The sequence below is a fragment of the Magallana gigas genome, chromosome 1 (assembly GCF_963853765.1).
Source record: "Magallana gigas chromosome 1, xbMagGiga1.1, whole genome shotgun sequence".
Taxonomy (NCBI): Eukaryota; Metazoa; Mollusca; class Bivalvia; order Ostreida; family Ostreidae; genus Magallana; species Magallana gigas.
In genome coordinates this window covers 66,397,619-66,409,861 of record NC_088853.1, presented here as the reverse complement: position 1 = coordinate 66,409,861, position 12,243 = coordinate 66,397,619, and the positions used below count along the sequence as shown (strand labels likewise).

Here is a 12,243-nt window from a genome sequence, read left to right as displayed (position 1 = left end):
AATCCATTACATTTTGTGTTGACACTAATAGAATTAATTTAAAGACAGAGGGTTTAATATAATAAAACTTCTTAAGGAATTTTTCTCTTAAGTTACAGTAATAGGGACATTTCAATATAAAATGATATTCATCTTCTTTATCTAAAGTACAAAGAGGACATAAACGTCTTTGTAATGGAAATTATTAGATTTTGCATGCGTTAATGTGTAACCGACATTTAAAAAATACGATGTCCAACCAAATATTATAAAGTTTTCTAATCTATTGACGAATTCAAACTAATTATCTAAAACAAATGAAATGAAAACAAAATTAATGAGATTCGTTCTCCATAAGCAAAACAAGCCAGATTTCTTCTAACAGACCGATTGTAAATATGATATATACAAAATATACCTCTACTGCCATTTACATGGCTTGGAGAGAATTAGTGATTTAGAAATACTGAATTGAGAAAATACACTGAATAAAAATAACATTCCTCAACTTTGCTTGAATTTTGTAATCGTTAAAACAATTGTTAAATAAATTACATCTGCTAGGATAGGTTAAAACCCCACATTGGTAAATCAGCGCTTTATTTTGACTACAATATACACAATTGTTTATTATTATGCTACTATATAAATCTGAATAGATATCAATGCTAAAAAAAATTAGAGCAACATTACTATATCGGTAAATTGTCACATGGAATCTTTAAATCGCATACATATATTCCTTAGTAAACGATGTGACAGAACAACACCAACAAACGGTTTCCAAAGAGTATTCTTGAAATCAAATAAGGGCAAAGCATATCAGTTCTAAAGAAAATAAAACCACACATTTACATTAGCTAATAATTGAATCGCCAATTATAAAAAAAAAAAAAAAATAACCAAATTTATAGCTTGCAAGGATAACTGTATATTGCAAAAAATCAACCGAGAAAAAAGTCCAGAATCATTTAAGTTAAGCGTTTAAAATATTGATCCATTATAATGTATAAAGTTCAAAATAAACTAGGTAGTGCTGTTCTTACTGGGCGTTTTTCATTGATAACAAGAGAGAGAAAAGCCTTCACAAGATATTTAATCATTATTACATACCTTTTAGCAGATAGATAAAGTTACATTGTAGCTACTAGTAAATGGGTACTAGTTATTGGCTACGAGAAGTGAGAACAGCTAACTACTAGTAACTGGCTATGGAATGAAAGAAAACTTGTCTACTAGTAACTAGTTACGAGGTGTAAAGAAAGCTAACTACTTGTAACTGGCTACAAGATGAAAGAAAACTTGGGTACTAGTTACTAGTTACTGTCCAATTGACAAACCATACCTGCGATTTCTACCTGTGTTGTTAATATGTATATGGCGCTATTTATAATGCAACTATTTGAAAATGTTTTGACAGGACGTTAAAAATGAGATATTTATAGCCTAAGGACATTCTGTAGCGTACTATATCACAAAAGTTGATAAGTAATGTAGATGCTATAGTGCAATGTACATATTAACAACACAAGTAGAAATTGCAAGTATGGTTTGTCAATTGGACAGTAACTGGTATATGGCCGAGTTTTCTTTTATCTTCTATCCAATAACTAGAAGCTAGCTTTTCTTACTACTAGTAGCCGGGTATTAATAGCCAGTTCCTAGTAGCCAAGTTTTTTATCATCTCGTAGTCATTAATTGATAGTTACTAGCTTTGATTACATTCTGTAACCAGTTACTAGTAGCTATCTTTTGTTTCTTCTCCTAGCTAGTTACTAGTAGCTAGGTTTCCTTACTCCTAGTAGCCAGTTACTAGTAGCTAAGTTTCCTTACTCCTAGTAGCCAGTTACTAGAATCTCCATTAGCAGATGTTTGACAAAGTTCCACTGTAAGGATCTTCGACACCCTCTGTCATCTACTCTCCATAGCAGTATGCTACAGCAAGGCGATGTTAATCTACCTTTCATCAACGTTTGGTGTCTATCTCTAGCCCAAAAGCATGTACTGGGTTTGATTTCTGCAGTGAACATTTTGTCCAGGAATATTCGTCAAATTTTCACAATTTTAATCGGTGATTTACCCCAAATAGTTTCTTTTTTTTAATTTTTGAGTAACACTCATTCTGTAAATCAATTTCTTGAAGTAATATAGAATAGTTTGATTTATTGCAGAACTTTCACCAAGAAGCCTATACATGTAAGTCATTTAACAGTTCTTGCAGCATCCATTTGTTTCTCAAGAATTCAAAATAAAAAGGTAATGAAATACTGATGTTTCAAATCTGTTTACATTGCGTCCCGGCCAAATTTACACGAAATCCAGAAATCCAGTTGGACAATATCAATTTGTAACCCTACATAAAGAAACACATGTATAAAAACAAAAATATCTATGGGTTTTGCTTATCATCTGTAGACGTTTTGTTGATTTTATAGAGAAATATGTAGAAAATAACTAAGACTTGTTATTTACAAAATTACGTTAGTTTATATAAACTTGTGAAAACAACAAAATCTTGCAATAAAAGATAAAGCACGAGTTAAATCGAATTTTAGTAAATACACTTGCTCTGAATTGCGCAATAAATTCTGATTTTAATTTTCGTTACTAAGTATTCAATTACTTTAAGAATTCATGCTCAGTTCAAAATGATAACAAACAAATGTGTCTACCCCTTTGCTATTAACGTGAAGAGGGTTCAGCAAGCCTAGACTTCTGTCACGTTTTCTTAATCCGGCTAAAAATAGCTTAATTCATATATTTCAAAACAGTAACCATGTATTTTATATTAATGACCCTTAATTTGTGATGTGATGTCTTTTTTTTTACTTAAATATGTCTAAATATTTTAATAATACTAAAAAGATCACAATCTCCGCTTTTGTCAAATAAAAAATAGCTATTATCTGACAAATCTTGGAAATTAGGCATACAAAAACAACTTTGATAAGACCCCTGGAACAAATAGGAGGTACAAGTTTTTTTTATTTTTATTTGACCATTCAATGCCATTTAGCAATAACTTTAATATGTAAAACAAAAACGAGAAATCCCTGGGGCAGAAGTTTGAAAAAATATTTAAAAAAAAAATAAAAAATGTGCAAAATTGATACATTTGAAGCAAAATCCCACAGGGTCCTATTTTAAAAATTACCTTAAACAAACGGTGTAGAAATGTCTTATTTTGTTCATATTACAATAAGAATTATATCAGAACAAATTAATGCAAAAAATGTCTTTAAAAAATCCAGGCCAGAACAAATTAGACCCAGCCTCGTTAATATTGTTTGGAAAAGAACTCTGACAAATCATTACCATATCATCATAGATCATAACAAAACTTCATTGCTAAACAGATATTACGCTATTTGAGTTTTATCATATAAACCCGATTGGGAAACAATTTCTAAATGCAGTTTGCGACAGTGTACATATCATATACTGTCACTTCATTTGGCATCAATATGGCGAACAACTTCAGTCATGCAAAATGACTATTTAATCCTTTAACAAATACAAACGCTGATCAACAAGACAACAATGATTGTTTAATTTTATGCTCATAAACAGAGAAGTTCTAAGTGTAAATATGAACAATGACAGAAATAATACAGTTACGGAATTGAATTAAAAACTCCAAAAATAATATAATTCATAGGAGTATAGATTATAAGCATGTCTGAAAAAAAAAACTGAACATTTATTCATTTTCTTCAGTACTGACATTTCGTAAAAAATCCGAAAGACAGTGCTTATTTTGAGGTAATTACAAGAGAGGACGTACAGTTGTACAGGCGAAAATTGAAATGAAAATTATGATTGAAATTTCTCGCAACAATGCTAACTTGAGATGACAGGTGGTTAATTGATTCGAAGATGACATGTAATTTTGCCAAAGTTAATGTATTTCTACCATTATACTTGAAAATTAAATTGCCCTTTGTACTTTTCATAACGTGTTAAATTTATAGGAAAAAACAAAACTTTAGCTTGAGTTAAAAACGGATACACCCAATACGTATTGCTCACGCCCAGTGCCTTGGGAACTTGAGCTATGCTCTAATAAATCTGTTACCTATCGGTTGGAGCATAAGTTATACACTGATAAACAGGTTACTTATTGGTGAGAGCTTGAGTTTTGCACTAATGCACCCATTACCTATTGAGAGTTTAAGTTATGCCCTTTTAAACCCGTTACTTATTGGGAGCTTAAATTATGCAATAATAAACTCGTTACCTATTGGTCACGCCCTGTACCTTGAAATATGACAATTACATTCTGCTGCCGATCTTCTTCTCACAACAAGTTTAACTGTTTAAGGTTAAACGTTTGTCAAGTTTTTTTTTTTTGAAATAGCGGAAAACGATATCTTTCGTATAAATGTTGATGAAAATGGCTTGAATTCTGATAATAACATTATTCTGCCGATCCACCTCTTTTAACTGTTCAAGGTTAAACGTTAGTCAAGTTTAACTAGTTTTTTTTAATGTAGCGAAAACAATCCTCTTGTACACTTGTTGACGACAATGGCTTTTGACACGCATTTTTTATGTGCATTCCATGAAAATTTAACAAACTAATATTTTCCTTTTAAAAATGAATCACACGAATATAAAGCAACCCAGGTCTTTTATATGGTCTTGCAGTTACTTAGATACATTAGCTATGTCACGTGGTGTAACATTAGCAAACAGATGAAGACCAAATTGAAAATCAGTGTCCAAGTGTAAGCAAGCAATACGAAACACGTAAAGTGATTAAAGTTAGCCATTCCTTGCCTTTTATTAACTTTAACACTTTAATATATTTTTGTAGACAGTAATTTCATAAAACAAAACTTATTAAGTGATAATATTTTCATATTATTCAACATAAAAACAAATTGTTCGTTAATAGACAGCTTTCAATAATCTCCTTTTAATGAATCAACCATTGATAAAAAGTGTTTAGCTTTTCAAATTTGTACTAAATGTTTTGTGAAGGATAATTGCTTGAAATAAAAAAAAATTCAGTGTGCATTAAGGAGACATTTAAATGTATAATTGTTCATATATACCAAACCTGTTTACCTTTACAAATTGAAAGGATTATCAATGCTTTTCCAAATAAAGATATGTGACCTTTTATTGTATAAACTAGCATAGAACAACCTTACTTATACTTCAATTTGCTTAATCAGTTAATCATTTAAGTAATAAACAACGTTAATATAGTGAACATGGTGTTATGAATAGCATTTGCTCTGTTGGCATATTCTATGATGCGCGCTAGCAGAGCAGTTGCTATTCATAACGCCATGTTCACTAAATAATCGTTGTTTATTATTTATATTTGCATTTTACCACTCGCAAATACCCTGTATTAGCCTAGACCTTACCATTTACCTAATGTATCAAAAATAAACATTCAAACTGTAATGCATGCTTTTAATTCACATTTATTTTTGTTAACAGAGTCAATGATATGTTATAACAGTAATTCCTTTAAAAATGTTATTATAAGACATGTTTTAATTAAATACATCAATTTCATGGAGTTAGAGAAAAACACATGATGTATCGTATAATGGGTTAAATCAATAACGTCATGGAAAAGTATACCTTTATGACGTCATAGTATACAGACAGAGCAATTGCGATTATATACACCTAATTGCAGTTCCTCCGTATGGGCTCACAGTGGGAAAGAACAATGCATATGCAAATATAGTTTTTTATTTACATTCAGTGTATATTTCCCCTTATGTTTGCATTGGAGATCTGCGACGCTCATTTTTTTGTGAATACACTTTGCTAATTTATGCACTCTGAGTACAAATATAAACGCCCTCATGTGTTTTGAGTATGCTTATTTTTGCAAGATTTTATGAAATTTTCAATCCTACCTAACTGATTTGAATTGTATTTTTGAAATACAATCATTATTATATATCAACTCCTTAAAAAGGGGTTTTCTTCACAAAGTGTTTTTTTTTTGTCGTAGAAGAAAACTAAAAACGATGTTGATATGGGTTTCATGTTTCTTTCATATCCTGGAATATCCGTAATTAATAGCTGTATAGCGGCGATAAAAATAATTTATACCAATATACATTAGAATGAAGCATTGAATGCTTATTTGGATATCCTGTAACACCCCAAGCAGTGCAGACAAATTATCTATCGCGCGGTATTCATTATGTCTGCAACGCGTTGTGTGTCATAGGACCGACGACATCCAAAAATAAGCATTCAATGCTAAAATAGCAATATAACTTTGAATAAACATTCCATATTTGTCTCTTTATAACTTAGCTGTTTAAGTTTTTATCCTATATTTTCAAGAATACAACTACTCACTGTTTTGAATATTAAATCAAATGTAGACACATGGTATCCGATAAACAACGGAAAATTCATTTTTATTTGTAGTTAAACGCTGTTAATGTAGACTTGTCCAATAATAATAAGTACAAATCCAATGTATATTTTTATTCTTTTACAATCAAATCGTGTTCATGGTTATCATAATGATGTTTCCAAATTCTTCTTTTCCATTTATAGGGTTTTCAAGCTTTTGTCTGAAAATAAAAACAAACATTAGACTTGAAAAATGTTTTTCCCCTTTTTATAAATATGCGTTAATTGAAAGAAAGTAGGTATATACATGTTTGACTTTAACATAGCAGTACAGATATTGTATTAATTTATATCATTTTTTCGGAATTATTTTTTTCATGCGCTTTTTTTAACATATAAATTCTGAGCTTCTAATTTGTTAAAATACTTACAATTCTCTTTACGCACTTCCTCAAAGGCATTTTAACATTTGAGATTGTGAATGGTTTTTGGAACAAAACACTTATCTGTATGGCATACACGTTGGTGTTCATACTATTCTGAACAGTCAATATCCCTTGTGGTGGACCATAGTTCGGAACGTCGAACTTGTAAAGACAGTCAGAATAAGCTTAACATAAATTTACACGGTCTTATCTCTTTTTATTTTTATCTTATTTATCGTTGTGCATTCTATGATACACTGGAGTCAACATTGCAAAAGTTTATTACATGATTCACCAAAATAATTAAACTAAATAGCAGCTACAGTGAAGCCTAAAGAAAAAGCGAAAATAACCTTGGAAGCTGAATAACAGGATCAAATAAGCAATTTCAAGGGGGGGGGGGCTGTTGTAAACAACAGAAGTGGAATAATTAGAACAAAAATAATTATGAAAGTGAAAAAAAACCTGTCACTTCTTTTTACCCAAGAATAATAGACCCCTTGACGATAACTGTTGCACTGCTCTCTTACAGGGCAAAATGATATACTTTGCCGAAGTTTTAGTAGGTAGATAATTAAGTGACGTAAATGAAACAATTGACGTTACGTCATTGTTTCACCAAACTATGTCATTTTGCCCTGCAAAAGAGCAGTTCCGCAGTTACCGTGAAGGGGTTAATAATGTTTTCCAGCCTTAGGATTAAAAATGACTGTTAAAAGGTAAAATACCTTTGTTGATTGTATATCATTTCCCAACAGAACAACATCGAAATTCATTGCATTGTCAACTCTGACAGACATATTTGAAATATCATTAAACTGGTCGGATAAGGTCATGTAGATATCCACAACTTCAACATCTCCAGATGACGGAAATGTCAGACCACTGGATGAAAACATCGCATCGTAAGAACTATTTATAGCGCTTGCTGGGGTTACAATGACATCTGCAACAGCGATACAGACTGCAAAAAAGATATTACTATATATACTGCAGCTAAAATTGTGAGTATTTGGCATTTTAAGGAAAAACTAGCAGATCAGACAATGTATATTCTTATAATTAATAAAAAAAAATAGTAAACATTGATTTTCCCCAAATATTACATCAAAAGAAATAAACATCTGTATGTGTTGATTTTAAATTTGTGTATGTGGTACTAAATGTTGATTAACATTTGATAAAAAGAATTTAAGAGTCTGGGGACCTGCATATTTATAACTTAATTCGTACAATAGTTGTACTCTTTTGTTAATTGCTTACTTTATTACTTCTAATTACCTCTGCGTGTTAAAGATCAACTAAAGACTACCAGAAGCATGTGTTTTATCGGTAATTTTAATAAAGGGAGTGTATTTCAAATTAGGGCTAACGAGAAAAATGAACGCCACGTAAAATCAGGAAAATGCATTTTTTTTTTAAATTTAAAATGCTCTTGAATGTAATCATCTCAATATTTAATTAAAAATACTCACTTAATTCACAGGCATATCCTTTATAACCGTGTTGGCAATTTGCACATATCCCTGTTTTGGGGTAACATTGCTCACAGTTAGAAGGACAGGGTTTTGAACATTGTGGCAATTCATCCACATCAGATGGACAGCCTGAAACTTTATTGACATTAAACTTAATCTGTATCGTGTCACATCAAAGACTTCTACACAACTTTATAAGTCTCCTCTGAAAGAATGTTAGCGTTTCAGCATGCGTTTAAACTTGTTTAGTATTGACTTCTACTTTTTTTTAAAAATACCTAGTTTATTAAATATGTATTTAATATACATTTTAAAACAAGCATGAAATCCCAATGCAATGTATTTATATTTACTTTAATGAAAATGTTATGCCATAGAAATATTTCAATGAATTTAATATATATGACCTTTTACATTCAACCCTGGAATTTAGGAACAGTGTAAGTTATTACAAACAACTCTTTATTAAACCTAAACTCTATCAACAATATCAACAAGTTTAAAGCAGTTAAAATGACAGCAAATCGGGATTTTTTTTATATGAACTGTATTCATAATCCATGTCAACCCTTAATTGATAAACATTACTTACCGTATCAAGTGAAATGGAGTACCCTATATGCAATATTTTTCAATATTCAAAAGCTGTTATTTTTCATACATAACAGGAAATCAAAATCCTTGCAATATACACGCCTCTGATATATGTACAATTAATCTGCAAAGAAGAACTTCTTATTTTGAAAATTATAGGAGGGTTTACTCGTACAATAAGGGTACCCTATAGGCTATATTTCCCCCAAAATAACTAAGTTCAAAAGCTGGTATTTTTGTCATAAATTATCAGAAATCAAACACCTAGCAAAATGCACACCTTAATATATGTACAAATAATCTGCACTTCCTAGCTTAAAAACTGTAGGAGAAGTTATCCATACAATAAAGGTTCCCTTCTGGGAGCCGCCCGATCACCATTTTCACCATTTCATTAACCGAATTTTTCCGTTGAAAATCCGGTTAAAAATAATGAAAGTAATAATTAATTAGACGGATTTTATTAGAAGTATACATCTTTACACCTTGACTTAACAAGGTCGAGTGACTCCTTTTGGTTTAAAGCATCAACCTTTCCGTTCCTGGCCTATATAACGTCCGTGACCTTTGGGCCATGTGTTTCCTCTATTGTTTAGTGTAAATATAAAACGTATTGAAAAGATTGATAAACATGATTTTGTCCAAATCATTTATTAATAAAAATACGTACCTCTTGAAAACTCTATCATTATTTTTCTAATCTAAAAAATGAGCTCACTGCCCTTCTATAAGTACTAACTCAAGTTAGCTTTGGCATTGATACTATAATTGAGCGTAATACCTGTGTAAAAATAAATAAAGGGCCACTGATATGCTTGATCTATACTACTGTATGAAAATAATAGACTCGAATTTTTGAGTTTAATACCGATTAATCGGAAGAGTGCTGTTGTTTGTTTTATATATTTTAAACATCATTTTTACTTGAAGATAACTAATTTGTTTTTATTGTTTTTTCAATCAAGCTTTGCTTATTAATGATTATCGAAAATTCCTCAAAAAATTTCGGAAATCATCTGAATTTTCTGGATTTAACAATCTTGCACATGCGCATTACATACACACAAAATCACGAAGGCTCTTCATTTTATGTTTCCACAATATCACATTTGCATGAATAAACTCAGAGACGATAAAAACAAATGCATGTAAATATTTATTGATTTTTTTTCTGTTCATCAAAAACAAATACGGGATATAACTCAAACACAGTGCATTTACTATTAAAAAAATCCCGAGAATTTCGAATGTCAAAATGTTGTGTAACAAACGTTGTTGAAGAAATGTTGAATTCTGCAATTATAGAAGTAAGTTATTTACAGTTTCAAATGATTTGTTTTGAACAATTTAACTGTTATTTTTAATGCAACTTTATTAATTTTCTCCAAAACCGTTTAGGAGCGATTCTGTAATTTTCTGCTACATTACGGGTATATGGGAGGTATTTTAATAAACTGTGGTAAAGGCCTAACCACAAGCACAGTTTACATTATTAACCCAGCAGAATGGTGTGAAATTAATGGCATTATTGTAGGCTTAAAGCTTGGTTATGCAAATGTCAACAATATACGGTGTGTCGATGTATCTATTTCGTAAACGTCCGATATCATATGCTTTGTCAACCCGTGCTCGCAGGAGTCAAAATCTAGTATTTTCTTAAATAAGCAATGTTTCTTTCTGAATCTTTGTAATATGGCACATCTTTCCTTTTCGTTTTTATAATAAGTATAGTTTTTTTTTCATTGAAATCTGCTTATTCTATTAGTATGCCATATTGTTTACTATCAAGGAAGTTATATAACACCTGAAAACATGACGGTTCTATCCACACACACACATATACATTAATCTAAACACGAAAATGCACATTTACTGTGACGATTTCAGAAACTATAATTTCTATTGTGTGTCATCTTTTAATTCAACAATGCGTGAACAGACATTGTTAAGTTTTACAGGGGTTTGATAATCTTTTATAAAATCAAAAATAGATCCTAAAACTAATTTACTCACTTGTTTTGCACATTTCGCGGCATGGAACTTTGCACCCGGGATCATCATATCCAAACTCCGATAGAGGACATCCTAAACAAATGAATCACAGACTTTGAACAGATCGCAGAGCAAACAGGTGATTGATTCCTACTCAGTTCAGTACTATCTGTTAATGTGATATTTAAAGAAAACACTCACCGTAAACTTCTATTTCACACAGATCAACATAAGCGTATCTACTGTAGTTCTTCGGGTAGGTCTGTAGAGGCAACCTCTCATTGTAAAAAGTTACATATCGACCAACCACAGAACAAAGTATATCCACCACTGGAGGTATGGTTGTTATGTTGTATTTTTTATCATGAAAACACAAAACACCTTTTTTGTGATCGGTGGTATTCGAAACAATAATTGAAAATCCAAGAAACCGTTTGCTTAAATAGTTTCCATCTACAAAGTCAACAAGAGCTTTTTATAAGAAATGGGTTTATTATTAAATTTGATCATTAGGAAACAATCGAATTGGTAACGTGATAATACCCCATTCCTTATTTTCCGTTCTAGCGTAAACAATGATGCGTTCAATCCATTGAATCTGTTCTAGATCAACTCGCCACAATGCTAATTCATGACCACTGCCAGTTGAAGTACATTGATATAACCTTAGGTCATTCCTTTTCCCATCGACCACATTAGAACTGGGATATGCATGATTCAGTGTGTTAAGTTGATAGGTCGGGCGGTTAAGTGCTAGGTTTACTATGAAAGATACATAAGACAAAAAAAAAAAAACCGGCTACGGAACGAAATCATAAGTTTTAAATTTACATAACATGCTTTGATATTTAAGGTTAAAATGCAATTTAAATTGAAGATTTTAATTTGTTTTGGGAAAAACTATTTGTCAGAAAGAAAACATTATACACATATTTTCCCTGTCAATCGAAAACTAAATAGTTAAATCATTCCATTTTGAGAGTTCTTTGGTCGACACAACGACCTTGTCAGGAAATCAATCGTTCACTGACTCGCAAGCTGACTAACATTTTTCATACTAATTGTTAAACTATAACTTTTCATCTAATGCTCACTCTTCGAAGGTACCTGATTCTACGTCTACTCTTTAGAGACCTGTGTTTTTGTATCATTCCTTTGGACATTTGATTTTGAACACTGTTGGTCATTACAAGATGTCATTGAGAAACGGAATCGATGGCTAAAAAGATTGATCAATCATTGCTTCCAATTAGCACACTCATCATCATCATTATACATGTAACAGTTTTTTGTTTTTTTTTAAAAAGCATTGTTGAAATGATTAAGAAATAAAAAACAGATCGAATTTAACGCTTAAGAAAAACGCTAGATTTATATTTACAAAGTTTGAAAAAAAAACCGCATATAATAATAGTAGATGATAGTATAGTATAAAT

General features: G+C 31.0%; 1 long non-coding RNA gene across 1 annotated transcript; it reads right to left on the bottom strand.

Moving 5' to 3' along the window:
• Positions 1–6,593: 6,593 nt before the first annotated feature.
• On the bottom strand, positions 6,594–11,254 carry LOC109620806 (uncharacterized). Its single transcript, XR_010712373.1, has 5 exons — positions 11,009–11,254; positions 10,829–10,900; positions 8,219–8,356; positions 7,472–7,707; positions 6,594–6,905 (listed from the first exon to the last, which is right to left on the bottom strand). It is a non-coding gene; the product is annotated as an uncharacterized lncRNA (long non-coding RNA).
• Positions 11,255–12,243: the final 989 nt, after the last annotated feature.